The following is a 19,404-nucleotide window of genomic DNA, read 5'->3' as shown; positions in this document are numbered from 1 at the left end:
TAAAGATTCTCAGGAAGACTCGAGAGTCCCTTGCACTGCGAGAAGATCAAACCAGTCAATCTTAACAGAAATCAACTCTGAATATTCATTGGGAGGACTGATGCTGAAGCTGAAGCTCCAATACTCTTCCAGTCGATGCAAAGAGTCAACTCATTGGAAAAGACCCTGATGCTGGAAAAGACTGAAGGCAGGAGGAGAAGGGGACGACAGGACAAGATGGTTGGATGGCATCACCAAGTCAATGGACATGAGTTTGAGCAAACTTCGGGAGATAGTGGAGGACAGGGAAGCCTGGCGTGCTGCAGTCCATGGGGTTGCAGAGTCAGACACAGCTGAGTGACTGAACAACAACAACAATGTGAACATGTTTCCAGTATGGAAGACAGAAGCAGAGACAGAGGCAGGGCCTGGAGTGAGGCAGTCACAAGCCAAGGAGCTCTGGAGCCACCAGAAGCTGGAAGAGGGGAGGAGAGATGGTCCTCCAGAGCCTTCAGAGGGAGCATAGCCCTGCCAGCATCTTGATTTCAGATTTCCAGCCTCTCAAGCTGTGAGAAAATCCATTTCTGTTGTTCCAAGCCACCGAGTTTGTGGTAATTTGTTAAGCAGCCTTAGGAAAATTAATCCAGTCACTCATCACTGGGGACCATGATTTGTTTAAAACAATGACGCCTGGCCTTTACCCAATAATTTGTGGAGCTGGGACTTCCAAGGTGTGTTGCAGGAAGGAGGACCCCTTCCAGGGTTCCAAAGGGAGCATTTGTCTAAAACTCAGAAATGAATCGTCTGAGTAGACACACGTGTACACAAAGCAAGAGACTTTATAGAGAAGTGGTGCCCAGCTGGAGAGCAGGAGGGGGAAGGAACACAGGAGGCCTGCCCTGCCACATGGCTCAAAGTCTAGGGTTTCATGGTGATGGGATTAGTTTCCAGGTTGCCTTAGGCCAATCATTCTGATTCATTCTGATTCAGGGTCCTTCTGGTGGCACACACATCACTCAGCCAAGATGGATGCCAGTGAGAAGGATTCTGGGAGGTAGCAGAACACGTGGCATCTCCTTTTGACCTTTCCTGAATTCTTCCATTGATGTTGGCTTGTTAGTTCCATGTTCCTTATCTGGAGCTCCTGTTGTGAAATAACTCACCTAAATGGTCACTGTGCAGCCTGGCCAAGGTGAGTGGCCTCAGTCAGTGTTTCCCATAACAAGTGCCTGTAAGACACTCTCATTAGCTGTTGTTCAGTCGCTAAGTCATGTCTGACTCTTTGTGACTCCATGAACTGCAGCATGCCAGGCTTCCATCCTTCACTATTTTCCAGAGTTTGCTCAAATTCATGTCCATTGAGTCAGTGATGCCATCCAACCATCTCATCCTCTGTCACCCCCTTCTCCTCTTGCCCTCAGTCTTTCCCAGCATCAGGATCTGGCTTGATCTGGTTTGATCTCCCTGCCTTCCTCAGCGATCAATGCTAAGAAATAGAGGAAAACAATAGAATGGGAAAGACTAGAGATCTCTTCAAGAAACTTTGAGAGACCAGGGGAACATTTCATTGCAAAGATGGGCTCAATAAAGGACAGAAATGGTAGGGACCTAGCAGAAGCAGAAGATATTAAGAAGACGTGGCAAGAAGAACTGTACAAAAAAGATCTTCATGACCAAGATAATCATGATGGTGTGATCACTCACCTAGAGCCAGACATCCTGGAATGTGAAGTCAAGTGGGCCTTAGAAAGCATCACTACAAACAAAGCTAGTGGAGGTGATGGAATTCCAGTGGAGCTATTTCAAATCCTGAAAGATGATGCTGTGAAAGTGCTGTGCTCAATATGCCAGCAAATTTGGAAAAGTCAGCAGTGGCCACAGGACTGGAAAAGGTCAGTTTTCATTCCAATCCCAAAGAAGGCAATGCCAAAGAATGCTCAAACTACTGCACAATTGCACTCATCTCACACGCTAGTAAAGTAATGCTCAAAATTCTCCAAGCCAGGCTTCAGCAATACGTGAACTGTGAACTACCAGATGTTCAAGCTGGTTTCAGAAAAGGCAGAGGAACCAGAGATCAAATTGCCAACATCCCTGGATCATGGAAAAAGCAAGAGAGTTCCCGAAAAACATCTATTTCTGCTTTATTGACTATGCCAAAGCCTTTGTGTGGATCACAATAAACTGTGGATAATTCTGAAAGAGATGAGAATACCAGGCCACCTGACCTGTCTCTTGAAAAACCTATATGCAGGTCAGGAAGCAACAGTTAGAACTGGACATGGAACAACAGACTGGTTCCAAATACGAAAAGGAGTACGTCAAGGCTGTATATTGTGCTTATTTAACTTCTATGCAGAGTACATCATGAGAAACGCTGGGCTGGAAGAAGCACAAGCTGGAATCAAGATTGCCGGGAGAAATATCAACAACCTCAGATATGCAGCTGACACCACCCTTATGGCAGAAAGTGAAGAGGAACTCAAAAGCCTCCTGATAAAAGTGAAAGAGGAGAGTGAAAAAGTTGGCTTAAAGCTCAACATTCAGAAAACGAAGATCATGGCCTCTTGTCCCATCACTTCATGGGAAATAGATAGGGAAACAGTGGAAACAGTGTCAGACTTTATTTTTTGGGCTCCAAAATCACTGCAGATGGTGACTGCAGCCATGAAATTAAAAGACGCTTACTCCTTGAAAGAAAAGAACCTAGATAGCATATTAAAAAGCAGAAACATTATTTTGCCAATAAAGGTCCATCTAGTCAAGGCTATGGTTCTTCCAATGGTCATATATGGATGTAAGAGTTGGACGGTGAAGAAAGCTGAGTGCCAAAGAATTGATGCTTTTGAACTGGGGTGCTGGAGAAGACTCTGGTGAGTCCCTTGGACTGCAAGAAGATCCAACCAGTCCATCCTAAAGGAGACCAGTCCTGGGTATTCATTGGAAGCACTGATGCTGAGGCCAAAACTCCAATACTTTAGCCACCTCATGTGAAGAGTTGACTCATTGGAAAAGACCCTGATGCTGGGAGGGATTGCGGGCAGGAGGAGAAGGGGACGACAGAGGATGAGATGGCTGGATGGCATCACTGACTCAATGCACATGAGTTTGGGTGAACTCCGGGAGTTGGTGATGGACAGGGAGGCCTGGCGTGCTTAGACTCATGGGGTCACAAAGAGTTGGAGACGACTGAGCAACTGAACTGAACTGAACTGAACTGATCTCCCTGCTCTTCAAGGGACTCTCAAGAGCACCACAGTTTGAAAGCATCGTTCTTTGGTGCTCAGCCTTCTTTATGGTCCAATTCATACATGACTAATGGAAAAACCATAGGTTTGACTATACATCTCTGCTTTTTAGTACACTGTCTACATTTGTCATAGCTCTTCTTCCAAGGAGCAAGTGTCTTTTAATTTTGTGGCTACAGTCACCATCCACAGTAATTTTGGAGCCCAAGAAAATGAAATCTGACACTGTTTCCACTTTTTCCCCAGCTGTTTGCCTTAAGGTGATGGGACTGGATGCCATGATGAATGTTAAGATTTAAGACAGCTTTTTCACTCTCTCCTTCACTCAAGAGGCTCTTTAGTTCCTTTTCAACTTCTGCCATTAGAGCTATATCATCTGCATATCTGAGGTTGTTGATATTTCTCCTGGCAATCTTGATTCCAGCTTGTGAATCATGCAGCCCAGCATTTCTCATGATGTACTCTGCCAATAAGTTAAATGAACAAGGTGACAATACAATAGCCTTGATTTACTTCTTTCCCAATTTGGAACCACTGTTGTTCCATGTCCAGTTCTAACTGTTGCTTCATGTCCTACATACAGATTTTTCAGAAAGCAGGTAAGGTGGTCTGGTATTCTCACCTCTTTAAGAATATCCCCCAGTTTGTTGTGATCCACACAGTCAAAGGCTTTAGCGTAGTCAATGAGGTGGTGTTATGTCTTAAACTTGGAAGACTCAAAGTCCCTGTCAATCATTTCACAATGTCTTCCCATCACTGAGATATGTCTAACACCATGAAGTCAGGTGGTGGTTTTATCTTCAACTGGTAGATGGCAATGTCAACTACAAATTGGCACTTGCCAAGAGCATTGCCAGCAACTGAAAAGCAAGGGCATTTGCTGTCTGCCTCTGGAGCGACTGAGCTACTGTAGCTGTTGACCTTCAGCAGCCCCTGAGGGAGTTCAGGGTGGACTGAGACACTCGGTGCTCCAGGGTATCCAGTGGGACAGGTCTTTAGATAGTCAGATATTTTCAGGAATTGATTTTATGCTCCCAATTCTTGCATCTCCTCATATCTAGAAAAGCGCTAAATCCCTTCATGGTGACGTCAGATCCTTGTGACCAGCAGAAAATCTTTTGTAAAATGAGTGCTTAATGGTATTGAACTTCCCCTTCACCAAAGCCTTATATATTGACCTTCCCCCTCTGCCTTTTTGGAGCCGTCTCTCAGAGCTGTCTGAGGTGCTGCCTCCCGGGCTGCACCTCGTTTTGCTCCAAATAAAACTTAACTCGCAACTGTCACATTGTGCCTCTTTTTTTAGTCAGCAGCAACTATCGAACAATAATTCCTATCAAGGCTTCAAAGAACAAAGAGCCTTATTTAGGGTCCTAAGAACTGCAATTCGGGAGACACAGATTCAGGTAAACTCAGAAGTGTTCTGGAGAAGAGGGCATCAGGGCCTTAGAAAGACAAAAGTCACAAGGTTATTCAGGCTCCAGGGCTGGCAGTTATCTGGAGTTTCTGGAACATCGTGCAGATGTCCTGGGTGCCTGCATTAAAAGAGTAAGTGATCAAAGGGTCAGATTCCAACCAGAATGAGACGTGCATGAGTCCCACTCCCCCGATGGCCTCCCGGCTCCATCAGAGAGCAGTGCTCTCTTAGCAATGCTCAGTCCATCTTTTTTTAAATACAATTTTATTTATTTTTGGTTTTGGCTGTGCAGGGTCTTCGCTGCTGTGCGGGCTTTTCTCTAGTTGCAGCGAGTGGGGGCTGCTCTCTTGTGGAGCAGGGGGCTCTAGGGCACCCAGGCCTCAATGGCTGCAGCTCCTGGGCTCCCACGCACAGGCTCAATAGCTGTGCTCACGTCCTTAGTTGCTCTGCGTCATGCAGGATCTTCCCAGATCAGGGATCGAACCCGTGTCTCCTGCATCGGCAGGCAGATTCTTTATCGCTGAGCCGCCTGGGAAGCTCCTCCCTCCATCTTGATGTCCCTTTGACAGAGCTGAAGTGGATAAAGCTTGCTGCTGCTGCTAAGTCACTTCAGTCGTGTCCGACTCTGTGTGACCCCATAGATGGCAGCCCACTAGGCTCCTCTGTCCCTGGGATTCTCCAGGCAAGAACACTGGAGTGGGTTGCCATTTCCTTCTCCAATGCATGAAAGTGAAAAGTTAAAGTGAAGTTGCTCAGTTCTGTCCGACCCTCAGCGACCCCATGGACTGCAGCCTTCCAGGCTCCTCTGTCCATGGGATTTTCCAGGCAAGAGTACTGGAGTGGGGTGCCATTGCCTTCTTAGACATATACTTATGTTAGCTATTACCACAAATCCAGAGGATGGAGTTAAATCATTGAATTTTAAAAAACAGGAGTCCTGTAACGCAGACGAATCTAATTCAGTCACTTCCTACCTTTTAGCCTCCTGAGATTTTTCTCAGGCAGAGGATTGTAGCTACTGGATTTTTTTTTTTTATGCTAATCCCATGTTGAAAGGGATCGGCATTTGCTACAACAAATATGCCACTTCACCATAGAATAGATTATGTTGAGCAGAAGGCATTAGAGAAAACCGAAGACAGGGGAAGAACTCACTGCCTTCCCCCATCTGCCTAAAATCGGGGCATAAATTTCCATTTGTAAAGATGGAAATTTCCCTCTCCAGTACCTAGAAGACCTGAGATCAATCTGCATAACAGACCCTACTAAGCAAATCCTTTGTTGTTTTTGTTCAGTCCCTAAATCGCATCTGACTCTTTGCGACCCCATGGACTGTCTTATTTACTATATATTTCTTAGTCTGTGTGTGTTAGTAACTGTCATGTCCAACTCTTTTGTGACCCCCCCCCCCCTCCCCGGGCCGTAGCCCGCCAGGCTCCTCTGTCCTTGGGATTCTCCAGGCAAGAATACTGGAGTGGGTTGTCATTCCCTTCTCCAAGGGATCTTCCTGACCCGAGGATTGAACTCACATCTATTATGTCTCCTGCATTGGCAGGCAGGTTCTTTACCACTAACGCCACCTAGGAAGCCCTTAACGTACATAATTTCTAAGCAATCAGTTTAAAGGCCGCCATATCCAGTTTGACATCTTTATGGCTTCTTTTGGTGCCCAGTTCTAAGTTTCCTCAGACACTGAGTCGCCATCCCGTGACCCTTTCTCATGATCCCAGGCCATTATTTAGGGACCAGATGTAGGGGCTAAGAGTTAATGGTCCACCTGGTATTTTTCTTCCTGATAAGCTGGACAGCAGCTAATAGATGTCCTGTCCTGGTTCTGGATATTTTATGAGCCGCCAGACCAGGGAGGCATTCTTCAGAATGCCAGGAAATTGGAATAAAGGATATATAGATTTAGGTTAATGGAGCAAGAGGTTTATGGAAAAAAAAGACCGAGGTCTCAGTGTCTTATGCTGACTGCCTAGCAGTTTCTACCTCACTCTGACATCACCTTGCTATCTCACCATTAGCCAGTCAGAGACTTGTGTGTGAGCTAACCACAGACCCTGGGACATCCCACCCCCATCTCCACCACAACCTGGCTATTAAAAGTGCTTTGCTGAAACCCTTCAAGGAGCTTGGGGCTTTTTAGGTCATGAGCCAAACCCCATCTCCTTGCCTGGCCCTGCAATAAATCTTGCTCTGCTCAAATTCCAGTGTTTCAGTTTGGCCTTACTGTGCATCAGATATACAAGTTTGCAATAACTCACACACCAGAATCTAAGCCTCCAAAGGCACAGGTAAATTCTAAGACAACAGTGTGTATGTGCTAAGTCATGTCCGACTCTTTGGGCCCCATGGACTGTTGCCTGCCAGGCTCCTCTGTCCATGGGATTCTCCAGGCAAGAATACTGGAGTGGGTTGCCATTTCCTCCTCCAGGGGACCCTCTTGACCCAGGGATTGAACCCATGTCTCTTGCATTGGCTGGTGGATTCTTTACCACTAGTGCCACCTGGCAATAGAGACCACAGGAATTATGAGTGGCGCAAGATCTGGACAGATTGGCTCTTTAGATGGTGGAAAAGGACAAAAATTAGTTAAACCATCACTAGTCAACAAGCAACAGCTCTTACACACAACAAACAATACTCCAGACACCAGGATGTTTTTCTCAAATTTCATTGAAAGGAATGTTGCAGTGAAAAGGTGAAAAGAGAAGTGAGTTTTCTGTCCCTTTCCTGAGAACAAAGAAGATAAAGAGAACAGTGAGCAGGGCTGAGCATTCCTAGTTTTTTTTTGTTTTTTTTTTTACCTCAACTGCTCATGAAGAGGAAAAGTTAAAATTTACAGTAACTTCCTGCTCGTTCTGCTTCTGTAATTTAGTTTGCTCCCTGCAAAGTCTGGATCACGTAGGTCACGTAGTCTCGGGAAAATGGGGACTTATAACAATGCTAGGAACTGAAACTTCTCTCTCACTCACCTTTGCCCCGCTTTTGCAATTACCCAGCCCCTGTAATCCTCCTTAACCATGCTTGGTCTGTGTAAAAGGTCAGGCATTCCACACCCCAACCCTCCCCACCCGCCGCCCAGATCCTAACCGGTGTTCCTGTGCGAGAAACCCCTAGTTCAAACTAGCCTATTAACAGTTAGCATTGCCCACTATAGCCTGATGTCCCGCACTGCCTATAAAAACTCTGTAACCCCTTTGTTCAGGGACTCAGAGCTTTGGCGTGCTAACTCCTCTGGGCCCGCCGGCGTAATAAACCTGAGTTCTGCAACTCTCCGAGTGTGGTGCTTGGTTTCTCAACGATATGACTTGTGTAACACTCCTAACTCTGCAGGTAACTAAGTTTGCTTTTCTGTCCCCTAACTCTGCAGGAGCTACAATTCACATCTTCTCCTTTGACTCAATGCTAAATACATCCCCTATCTGATGTTTACCCCTACAACACTCTTCCCCTTGCAGTTACACATCAGAAGGAAGGCTGTAGAGCCATCAAACCACCAGACTCAATCACTGGGTTACTGGCGCCATTTTATGACTGTCTTTGAAACAATGCAAGAAGAAACCAAGATCCCACCACCTTGTTCCTCATCACCAACTCCTGACTGTGAGCCCTTGCCTTATATAAGCCCCTAGACTCCGTAAGGGTGCTGGGGGGTGCAGTTCTTGAGGCACGAGCCTACTGTCTTCCCCTCTCCGCTGGCTGAGAATTACAACCAACTTTCTATGTCCTCCGAACTCTGTCTCCATATTTTTCATTTGGCTTCAGTGGGCAGAGAAGTCCAATGATTTTGGCCGGCAACAGGAATTTTGATATCAGGGCCAAAGATTCGTGAGATTGAAACCGAACAGGACCCCGTGGGTACTTCCTGGTGGCAGATTCTTCTATGTCCCATGTTTTTTTTTTGTTTGCAGGAGAAAGGTTTTAGCCTCACAGGTCTTCCCCAGAATCCAAAGAGCAGACTCAAGCAGTTACTAATTAGAGAAGAGAGGGAATGCAAAAACAAGGCAAAGGCAGTCAAGCCAGAAAGCTAGTGATAGCTTGAACAACAGGTCAGCCATAAAACAGTCATAGCACCCCGGATCATCCTCCAGGGATATAGATAACAATCTGGCACGTATGTCAAGCTGTTCACAGAAACCAGGGCCTCACTGGATAGAAACTGCTGACCACCAGCACGTAGATGCCAGACTGGTTGGAGTCAGAAGATTGATGGCTAAGATTCCCTGAATATCTCCCTGTTACCTCACCAACCACGGCAAGAACGTCCTCAAGCTGATCACATAACTGCAACCCTCACCCCTAATGTTGCCTTTGTTGCTGTTGTTCAGTCACTCAGTTGTATCCGACTCTTTTTTAGCCCCATGGACTATAGCCCCTCTACCCTCCCAGGCTCCTCTGTCCATGGGATGTTCCAGGCAAGAATACTGGAGTGGGTGGGTTGCCATTTCCTTCTCCAGAGGATCTTCCCGAACAGGGATCAAACCTGCATCTCCTACATTACAGGCGAATGCTTTACTGCTGAGCCACCAGGGAAGCCCTGTTAAGAGGTTTACGACATGGTAGAAGTTTGGTAAAGACATGCAGCCTTGTCAACCCCAAACTCTATTGTCATCCATTGGTGAAATTTTCACAGTAAAATATCCATGCATTCATTCATCAAGAAATCTGCTAGATGTCAGACACCGTGCCAAGTGCTAGTATGGAGGACATGACTGGTCACTGTCCCTGCCCTCTAGGAGCTGACCTGGCAGGAGACACAGGAGTTAACAAGTAAAAAGTGCACACGTGAGACTTTCAGAGAGTGACACAATGTGGTCCATGTGAAAATAAGCAGGGAGATACCGCGTGGTGTGACAGCTTCCTCCTGAGGACTTCCCTGGTGGTCCAGGGGCTGACACTCCGAGCTCCCAATGCAAGAGGGCCTGGGTTCGATTCCTGGTCAGGGAACCAGAGTCCGCATGCCGAGACTAAGAATTCACATCCTTCAGCGACAAGATCCTGCACGCTACAACCAAGACCCCAGATCCCACGTGCCACAACTAAGACCCCAAGCAGTCAAGTAAATAAGTATTAAAAGAGAAGCAGGATAACTTCCTGGAAGAGGAGGCACTTAAGCTGAGGGATCCTAAAGAGAAAGACATGAGACTGCCTGGGGGAAGGGCCCCCGAGGGAAGTCCTCTGAAGGAAAAGGATTTGGATTTAAAGGGGGACCTCATTGGACAATGAAAGGCAATGCATGACCCTCAGCAGATCCTGGATTTAGAGGACATTATTTGGACCTTGAAGAAGTCTGACCCTGGACTCTATGGATAAGTGTTAAATCACCTGAAAGTGACCATCGTATTGGACTTACATGCAAAGACACTCTTGTCCTTAGGAGATACTGCTGAAGTCCTTGGAGGCAAAGTGCCTTGGAGGCAAAGCTGACTCACAAAGGGCTCATAAAATATTTACACACACACACACACAAAGAGAATAATAAAAGCAAATGTGACCAAAATGTTAATAGTTGGTGAATCTAAGTGGAAAGTAGGGTTATTCTTGCAACATTTCTGCAGGTTGAAAATTTTCATAATGAGCAACTGGAGGGACAAAATAACAGATCGTGGATTCTTAGAGTCTGTGGAGGGTCGGGTGAGACCATCCCCTGGAAATCCCGGTTTAGCTGAAATCTACAGGATGAGATGGTTAGACAACATCACTGACTCAGTGGACATGAATTTGAGCAAACTCTGGGAGATACTGGACGACAAAGGAGCCTGGCGTGCTGCAGTCCATGGGGTCAACAAAGTGTCAGACATGACTTAGCGATTGAGCAACAACAATAGTAGGCTGGGTAGAACACACCAGGTGAAGTGCACAGGGAAGAACGTTTGCAAGAGGCAGGTGGTTCAGGAGAGTCCAGGGTGGGGACCAGACCTAGTCCTACTACCTAGCCTAGTACCTCCCAGGCCACTTGCCCTTCTGCAGTGTGGCCCTGCCTCCCTCCCACTCTGGAGGCGGTGTCTGTCTCTCTACCTCCTGGACTCTGGGGCTTCTAGGATGACTTTGACCAACAGAATACAAGGAAAGCAATGCTTTGCCAGCTCTGGGAGCCAGCCAGGTGGCTTCTACTTTCTGTTTCTCGGATACCAGCTACCATCTAAGAAGTACAACAACCCTGAGATCACCTGTGGCTGGGAAGCCCGGGCCACAAGACCCTGGAGGACAAGATGCCACATGGAAAGAGGAGGTGGGGGGAAGGGAGCCCTGAGGTGGAAGATCTGTGAGTATGGGAGTCATCTTTGGATCAGATCCTGAGTTGCAAAAGCCCCAGCTGAAGTCACATAGAGCAGATGAACATCCCAACTGAATGCTAGCCATATGTGGACCCACAAAACTGTGGGCAAAAAAAAATTTATTTTAAACCACTAAGTTTGGGGCTCCTTTGTGAGGCAGCAACCAGCACCTGGGATGCTGTTAAACACTGTTGTCTGTGTTAAGAATTTCGGTCATCATCTTGGGAGCAACAGAGAGCCACTGAAGCTTTCAACCCAGATGGCTGATAGGCCCAGGCTGGAGGTTGCAATCACTCTGGCTGCCACGTGGAAAATGGGCTGGGGGCAGGGGGGTGATGAGTAGGGGGAAGCCCGGGGGACAAATTAAAAGACTATGGTGGACTTCCCTGGTGCAATGGATATAGTCTTGAGGCAGTCTGAGCGTGTGTTGGAAAAAGAATCTCCAGACACAGAGCATTTCAGAAAGGAGTGAGTTTATTAAGAACAAAGGGCAGAGATAATGTGGGCACTGCAAACGCAGCAGGCTGACTTCCTACTAGACCGAGGAGAGTCAAGGCTTTTCAAGGTTTAATAGCCAGTTTTTATAGCCTCAAGACAAAGAAAATTCCTGCTGGAAGGTTGGCATTAGGTAATTGGCTAGGGTGCGATAGGGTGACTACCAAGGTGGGCATTTTTGCCTAATTTGGGATCAGGAAGCTTGTTAATGATGATCACGGGGGCTTTTGGCAACAGTTACAGAGGGCCTCAGTCAGCTTTGGAGTTGACCTTGGTTCTGGACTCTGCTTCTATGACCTTGGTATCAAAGGCCTCCCCCGTGGCTTTGGGGCAGGACTCAACAGATAGAATCCACCTGTCAATGCTGGGAACACAGGTTTGATTCCTGCTCTGTGAAGATTCCACACGCTGCAGAGCAACTAAGCCCGTGCACCCCAACCACGGAGCCCGAGCTATAGAGCCCACAAGCTCAACTACTGAGCCCATGAGCCACAACTACTGAAGCCCATCAGCTTAGAGCCCATGCTCTGCAACAAGAGAAGCCCCTGCAATGAGAAGCCCATGCTTTGCAACCAAGAGTAGCCCCAGCTCCCCGCAACTAGCGAAAGTCCACATGCAGCAACAAAGACCCAGTACAGCCAAAAATAAATAGATTCATAACTTTTAAGAACTGTACAAAAAAGTTATTCACAACCCAGATAATCACAATGGTGTGATCACTCACCTAGAGCCAGACATCCTGGAATGTGAAGTCAAGTGGGCCTTAGAAAGCATCACTATGAACAAAGCTAGTGGAGGTGATGGAATTCCAGTGGAGCTATTTCAAATCCTGAAAGATGATGCTGTGAAAGTGCAGAAGGCAATGCCAAAGAATGCTCAAACTACCGCACAATTGCACTCATCTCACACGCTAGTAAAGTAATGCTCAAAATTCTCCAAGCCAGGCTTCAGCAATACGTGAACTGTGAACTTCCAGATGTTCAAGCTGGTTTTATAAAAGGCAGAGGAACCAGAGATCAAATTGCCAACATCCGCTGGATCATCGGAAAAGCAAGAGAATTCCAGAAAAGCATCTATTTCTGCTTTATTGACTATGCCAAAGCCTTTGACTGTGTGGATCACAATAAACTGTGGGAAATTCTGAAAGAGATGGGAATACCAGACCACCTGACCTGCCTCTTGAGAAATTTGTATGCAGGTCAGGAGGCAACAGTTAGAACTGGACATGGAACAACAGACTGGTTCCAAATACGAAAAGGAGTACGTCAAGGCTGCATATTGTCGCCCTGCTTATTTAACTTATATGCAGAGTACATCATGAGAAACGCTGGGCTGGAAAAAGCACAAGCTGGAATCAAGATTGCCAGGAGAAATATCAATAACCTCAGATATGCAGATGACACCACCCTTATGGCAGAAAAGTGAAGAGGAACTAAAAAGCCTCTTGATGAAAGTGAGAGAGGAGAGTGAAAAAGTTGGCTTAAAGCTCAACATTCAGAAAACGAAGATCATGGCATCTGGTCCCATCACTTCATGGCAAATAGATGGGGAAACAGTGTCAGACTTTATTTTTTGGGCTCCAAAATCACTGCAGATGGTGGTTGCAGCCATGAAATGAAAAGATGCTTACTCCTTGGAAGGAAAGTTATGACCAACCTAGATAGCATATTCAAAAGCAGAGACATTACTTTGCCAGCAAATGTCCGTCTAGTCAAGGCTATGGTTTTTCCTGTGGTCATGTATGGATGTGAGAATTGGCCTGTGAAGAGGGCTGTGCACCAAAGAATTGATGCTTTTGAACTGTGGTGTTGGAGAAGACTCTCGAGAGTCCCTTGGACTGCAAGGAGATTCAACCAGTCCATCCTAAAGGAGACCAGTCCTGGGTGTTCATTGGAAGGACTGATGCTGAGGCCAAAACTCCAGTACTTTGGCCACCTCATGCGAAGAGTTGACTCATTGGAAAAGACCCTGATGCTGGGAGGGATTGGGGGCAGGAGGAGAAGGGGATGACAGAGGATGAGATGGCTGGATGGCATCACTGACTCGATGGACGTGAGTCTGAGTGAACTCCGGGAGTTGGTGATGGACAGGGAGGCCTGGTGTGCTGCGATTCATGGGGTCACAAAGAGTCGAACACAACTGAGCGACTGAACTGAACTGAATAACTTTTTTTAAAAGGCTATGGCAGTGGTCAACAGGAAGCAGGGTGAGACTGGGACATGATCTCCAGAGGCGGAGGAACTGAAGAGTAAATTCTTTCCTGGGAAACATCAGTGCGCATGCCAGCCTCAGGGTTCAGCTACTCTGCCCCACGGCTACTAAAGAGGACAAAATAAATGTACACACCCTTCTTCCTCCCAGAGGAAATAGCAAGGCAGAAGGAAATGTAGAATGGCCACAAGAGGAATCCTGTAATGATTTCTCTTCTCTGAGGAATATCCAATTTGGAAAAAAAAAAAAAAGAATTTTTGTCTGACTGGACCAAACTAAATTGCTTTGGTTTCTGATTGAGATTGTAATTGAATATAGAGATGCATAGAGTCCAGGTCAATGGTTAAATGCTGAGATTTTGGAATGTTTGCAGTTTACTGCCCGCCTGGAAAATCCCACGAACGGAGGAGCCTGGTGGGCTGCAGTCCATGGTGTCGCTAAGAGTCGGCCACGACTGAGCGGCTTCACTTTCACTTTTCACTTTCACGCATTGGAGAAGGAAATGGCAACCCACTCTAGTGTTCTTGCCTGGAGAGTCCCAGGGACGGGGGAGCCTGGTGGGCTGCCGTCTCTGGGGTCGCACAGAGTCGGACACGACTGAAGCGACTTAGCAGCAGCGGCAGCAGCAGCAGCCCGCATTCAACTTCACAAATTTCATCCCTTCCAAGACCTGTTCGTTCAAAACCTGAACGAACAATTTGGAGCAATGGCCACCAGGGGGCAGTCACGCCCCTTCGCAGTAGTGTTGAAACTGAAACCTGCTTTTTCAGGAGATGGTCTGCAATGCAGGAGACTGCAATTTCAGTCCCTGGATGGGGAAGATGCCCTGGAGTAGGGAATGGCTACCCACACCAGTATTCTTGCCTGGAGAATTCCATGGATGAGAAGTCTGGCGGGCAACAGTCCACAGGATCGGGAAGAGTCAGACACGACTGAGCACCTAACATTTTCACTTGTCACTTTTGGCCTTGGAACCAATCGATGGTCAGAAAACTACCAAACAATGTATTTGAAACATGGTGCCAGCACAGCGAGACCTCAGCTAATACAGGTACAGCAAGGCCCTTTCCTCTCAGACCTCCACATGGATTCGCAGTTGATTTTGTGTCTGGGGTCAAACATTTCCACTGCAATTGCTTTTCTAAACTTAGCGTCAGAAGCTCTTCCTTGCCCATGCTCTCCACTCCGTAGCTTCAGGTCCACTTAGAAACAAAAGCCTTCGCAGGTGGATTTTATCAATCTCACTTCATTTCATTAAATTGGAATTGAATGGCATAGAGGCAATTAATTTAAGCTGCAAGTCCAATGCAAGTGGAAAAAGACTCAAATCCCAATGAGATTCTGCAAAGCAACTTACCCTTTGCTGTCTGTGATGGAAGTAGCAAAATGAACAGCACACACTTTCTGGTCCCCACCTAGCTCCTCCCCCCACCCCATGACAAACCCAGAGGACATAGCCTTCCAGAACTTTCCGGCAGCACGCGGACAAAGATGAAGAGAGAAACTTCAGAACTGTCTAGTGCAGCAGTCCCCAACATTTTGGCCCCAGGGGCCTGTTTGGTGGAAGACAGTATTTCCATGGACCAGTGGGGAGAGGTGGGGGATGGTCTGAGGATGATTCAAGCACATTATTTTTATTTTGCACTTGATTTCTATTATTATTACATCAGCTCCGCCTCAGATCATCATGCATTAGATTCCAGAGGGTGGAACCCACGGTCTACTGGACCAGAATTTCAGCAACAAGAGCATTTATGGGAGGAGCCTGGGGTAGCTCACAGAACTGTGTTGTCAGCTAGAGACGGCTCAAAGGGGGCCACAGTGGAGAATCAAAGGCCAGGAGCCAATGGAGACCATAAGATGTAGCTGCTTGAGGGTCATGTTTCCCACTCATGAGCCTAGGAGAGTCTAGGAAAGAAGTGTCCATTGACCCGGCTTGGGTCACGAGGCACCTTGATAAAGTGACATGCCTACCAGATTGCCCCCTGGCAGGTAGAGATGATTCCACAAGGGATTTGGGGTGTCGTTACCAAAGGAAAGGGAATAGCCGGAAAGAAAGCAACACATGTCAATATGATGAATGGGAATTTTGTAAATCTCCCAGGCGGTGCTAGTGGTAAAGACTTCACCTGCTGATGCAGGAGACATAAGAGATGTGTTTTCGATCCCTGGGTCAGGAAGATCCCCTGGAGGAGGGTATGGCAAGCCATTCCAGTATTCTTGCCGGGAGAATCCCATGGACAGAATGAGCCTGGAAGGCTACAGTCCATAGGGCTGCAAAGAGTCGGGCAAGACTGAAGCGACTTAGGACACATGGACCATGAAGTGAGATTTCCTTTCTTTTTAAACTTTATCGTTTTGGGGTTGGACTACATTGAAATCAGGTTATTGCATTTTCAAACCACCCCTTAGGCCTGCTTATCTCGATCAGTGGGACAAAGAAGAGAACCATCAGAGAAGAAAAGAAGTTTAGGTGAGATGGACCATAACCAGCTCCTAATTCAGGTTGGCTGGCCTAATTTACAGGGCTAAGCATCCCATGAAATATTCCCAGCTGTGATCCACTGACATCGTTTGGTCCAAATTCCTCGAGAACTCATTAACAGATTCCAGGGCCTCCACCCCTAGAGTGGGACCTTGAGGGTCCAATTCCACAAGTCTGGGGCAAGGCCCAGGAATCTACTCTCAACATGCTCCCGGGGGAATGCCAAGGCAGCCAGTCCTTGGATTTAGACTTTAAGAACTGCACCCTCCCACGCCCCTGCCACCAAATTGTAAATGCTTTTTCATGTGTATATGTGCTTAGTTGCTCAGTCATATTCAACTCTTGGCAACCCCATGGACTCCTCTGTCCATGGAATTCTCCAGGCAAGAATGCTGGAGTGGGTTGCCATGTCCTTCTCTAGGGGATCTTCCCAACCCAGGGATTGAACCCAGGTCTCTTGTATCTCCTGCATTAGCAGGCATATTCTTAACTACTGCACCACCTGGAAAACCCTTTCAAGTACCAGGAGATGGAAATTTAGGCTAAATTTGAAACCAGTTGAGCTGCTGGCAAAATCTGGCAAATCACACATTTTGCCCACTGGTTTTCTGCTTCCTCTGCCAGAAAACAAGCCAAGCAAGACAGAAGCTGGAACTGGAGGCTGAGTCATCAGTCCTTTAAATAAGCACTCCCGTTACAGCATCAACTCATGGGGGTGGGGGGTGGGGGCTGGGAGGCGGGAGTCTGCAGGCCACACCTTGCTAACAAGCGAGGCAACTCTCCAGCGGAGGCTGGCTGTCTGCAGTTCACACTGAAGGCTCCAGATCCTGACTGGGACCTCCTGGCAGCCCAACTCTCCCATTAATCCCTTGAGGAAGCCTTTCACTCCAGCAGCTGCTCCACATGCCGGGTCCATACTTGCCGCCTCCTCCAGGAAGCCCTTCTGATTCAGTCCCCCCTGTTTTCAGCCTCTGCTCACCCTGGAGCCTTCAGCACTCCCCTGAACTGCCTGTTTGACGTGTCTGTGTGTGTGTGTGTGTGTTTTAAGTTGTGGTAAAAAATAAAGCACATATCATGAAATTACCCTCTTCACAAAGAGTTTTGTTTGCTTTTTTAAAAACATCTTTATTTAGTTGGCTGCATCAGGTCTTCGTTGCAGCTTCCAGGGTCTTTCGTCTCGGCACAGGCTATGTATCGCAGTGTACAGGTTTCTCTAGTTGCGGGGCTTAGTTGCTCCAGGGCTATATGGGATCTTAGTTCCCCGATCGGGGATTGAACCCACATCCTCTGCTCTGGGAGGCAGATTCTTAACCACGGGACCACCAGGGAAGTCCCAGCAAAGTTTTAAGTGAACACAGCTGTACAGCTGGGCCTCCCTGGTGGCTCAGATGGTAAAGAACCCACCTGCCAATGGAGGAGACATGGGTTTGATACCTGGGTTGGGAAGACCCCCTGGAGGAGGGCATGGCAACCCACTCCAGTATTCTTGCCTGGGAAATCCCATGGACAGAGGAGCCTGGTAGGCTACAGTCCATGGGGTTGCAAAAGAGTCAGACATGACTTAGAGACTGCTGCTGCTAAGTCACTTCAGTCGTGTCTGACTCTGTGCAACCCCATGGACCGCAGCCTATCAGACTCCTCCATCCATGGGATTTTCCAGGTAAGAGTACTGGAGTGGGTGCCATTGCCTTCTCCGGACTTAGAGACTAAACAGCAACAAATGTACCTGTAAGGACCGTGTTTCAAAGCCTCTCTAGACCTCTTCTATCTTGCAGGACTGAAACCATACCCACTGAACAGCAAAGCCCCACATCCCCCTCCAGTCCCCTCCCCAAGTCCTTGGCAAGTCCCCTTCTACCTGCTGTTCCTATGAATCTGACGACTTTAAAAATACCTCATGTAAGCATCATCAAGAGATGGAAACCATCTAAATGCCTGTCGAAAGATGAGTGGAGAAAGGAGACATGGTGTTTTCCATAGGACGGAATATTATTCGGGCACGAAAAAGGGAATCTTGTCACAGGCTACAATGTGGACGAACCTGCAGGACATTATGCTCAGTGAGAAAAGCCAACCCTGGGAGGTCAGATTCTGCCCAAGCTTGACTCTCATTTCATTGGACCTGAGTCATAAGGTGGCATTTTCAAATCCCCTGGAGGTCCTCAACAACCTCCACACCTGGCTGCTCTCCAGACCAAGGAGATGGCGACCTCCGTGGGATCTGGGCTTCAGAAGCTGCCCAAGTGGTTCTGGCACATGGCAAGGTTGAGAACCCAGGATCTGGAGTCGGAAAATCTAATTTCAATCCTCAAGTCTGCTGCTTACTGGGTAAGTGGGCTTGGCCCTGTGAACCGTCATAAGAGACGAATAGTCCTCACCGAGTGCTGGGAGTAGGCCCCCTGCTGTTGCTGCCATGGCTGCTCCCATTTTACAGACAGCAGAGGCCCAGAGACATCAAGCAGCTTCCTGAGGTCACACAGCAGGGAACCGCGGGGACCAGGTTTGAATGCAGGCGGCCAGCTCACCAGGAAGCATTGGCATACAGGTCTCATTGGTCCTAGTGAGATACTTCTGGATGTCACACCTCATTCTAAGAACATCTGGGGGACTTTCGGGGACCCTTTATTTGGGAACAAAAGACCAGCCATCCCAGGATGACAGAGGAGGACAGAGAGGGAAAGCAGCCTTCAGGTGAGACAGCATCACTGACCCAATGGACGTGAATCTGAGCAAACTCCAGGAGATAGTGAAGGACGGGGAGCCTGGCGTGCTGGAGGCCATGAGGTTGCAAAGAGTTGGACATGACTCAGCGACTGAGCACCCCTAACAGGCTTCAGGGAAATGCAAACCGAAGCACGGCTAAGAAGGCAGAGACGTGGCGGCTGCCTCGTTACACCCCGTCCCGCGTCACCAACTCAGGGTCGGGGCAGGAATGCAGATGCTGTGCTCGGCTCCAGCGGCATTCCTCTCTGCATGACACGGTGGCACGTCATGGCAACTGAACTTCCCCTCCTGGCCAAAAAAAAGCTGTTACATTTCAGGGAGCCCTGTGCCAAGGTCCAGTCTCTTTCCTCTCTGGTGTGCAGTTCACCTCTGGAATTACACTGCTGTCCTTCTACAAACACGGAGAGGCCCTTCTTTCCTGGCTCCTCTGGTCTCTGTTCTAGCTGACGAATAGTGAGCCAATGTGCAGTTTAAGCTTTGGGACCAGGAACATCCCGTACCGCTCGGAGACAGGTCGGGGCCCACGGTGTGGCAGGCTGTCACTGGCTTCATCCTGTTCCTCCA

Source organism: Bubalus bubalis, chromosome 24 (genome assembly GCF_019923935.1).
Source record: "Bubalus bubalis isolate 160015118507 breed Murrah chromosome 24, NDDB_SH_1, whole genome shotgun sequence".
Taxonomy (NCBI): domain Eukaryota; kingdom Metazoa; phylum Chordata; class Mammalia; order Artiodactyla; family Bovidae; genus Bubalus; species Bubalus bubalis.
This window is presented reverse-complemented; position numbering follows the sequence as displayed.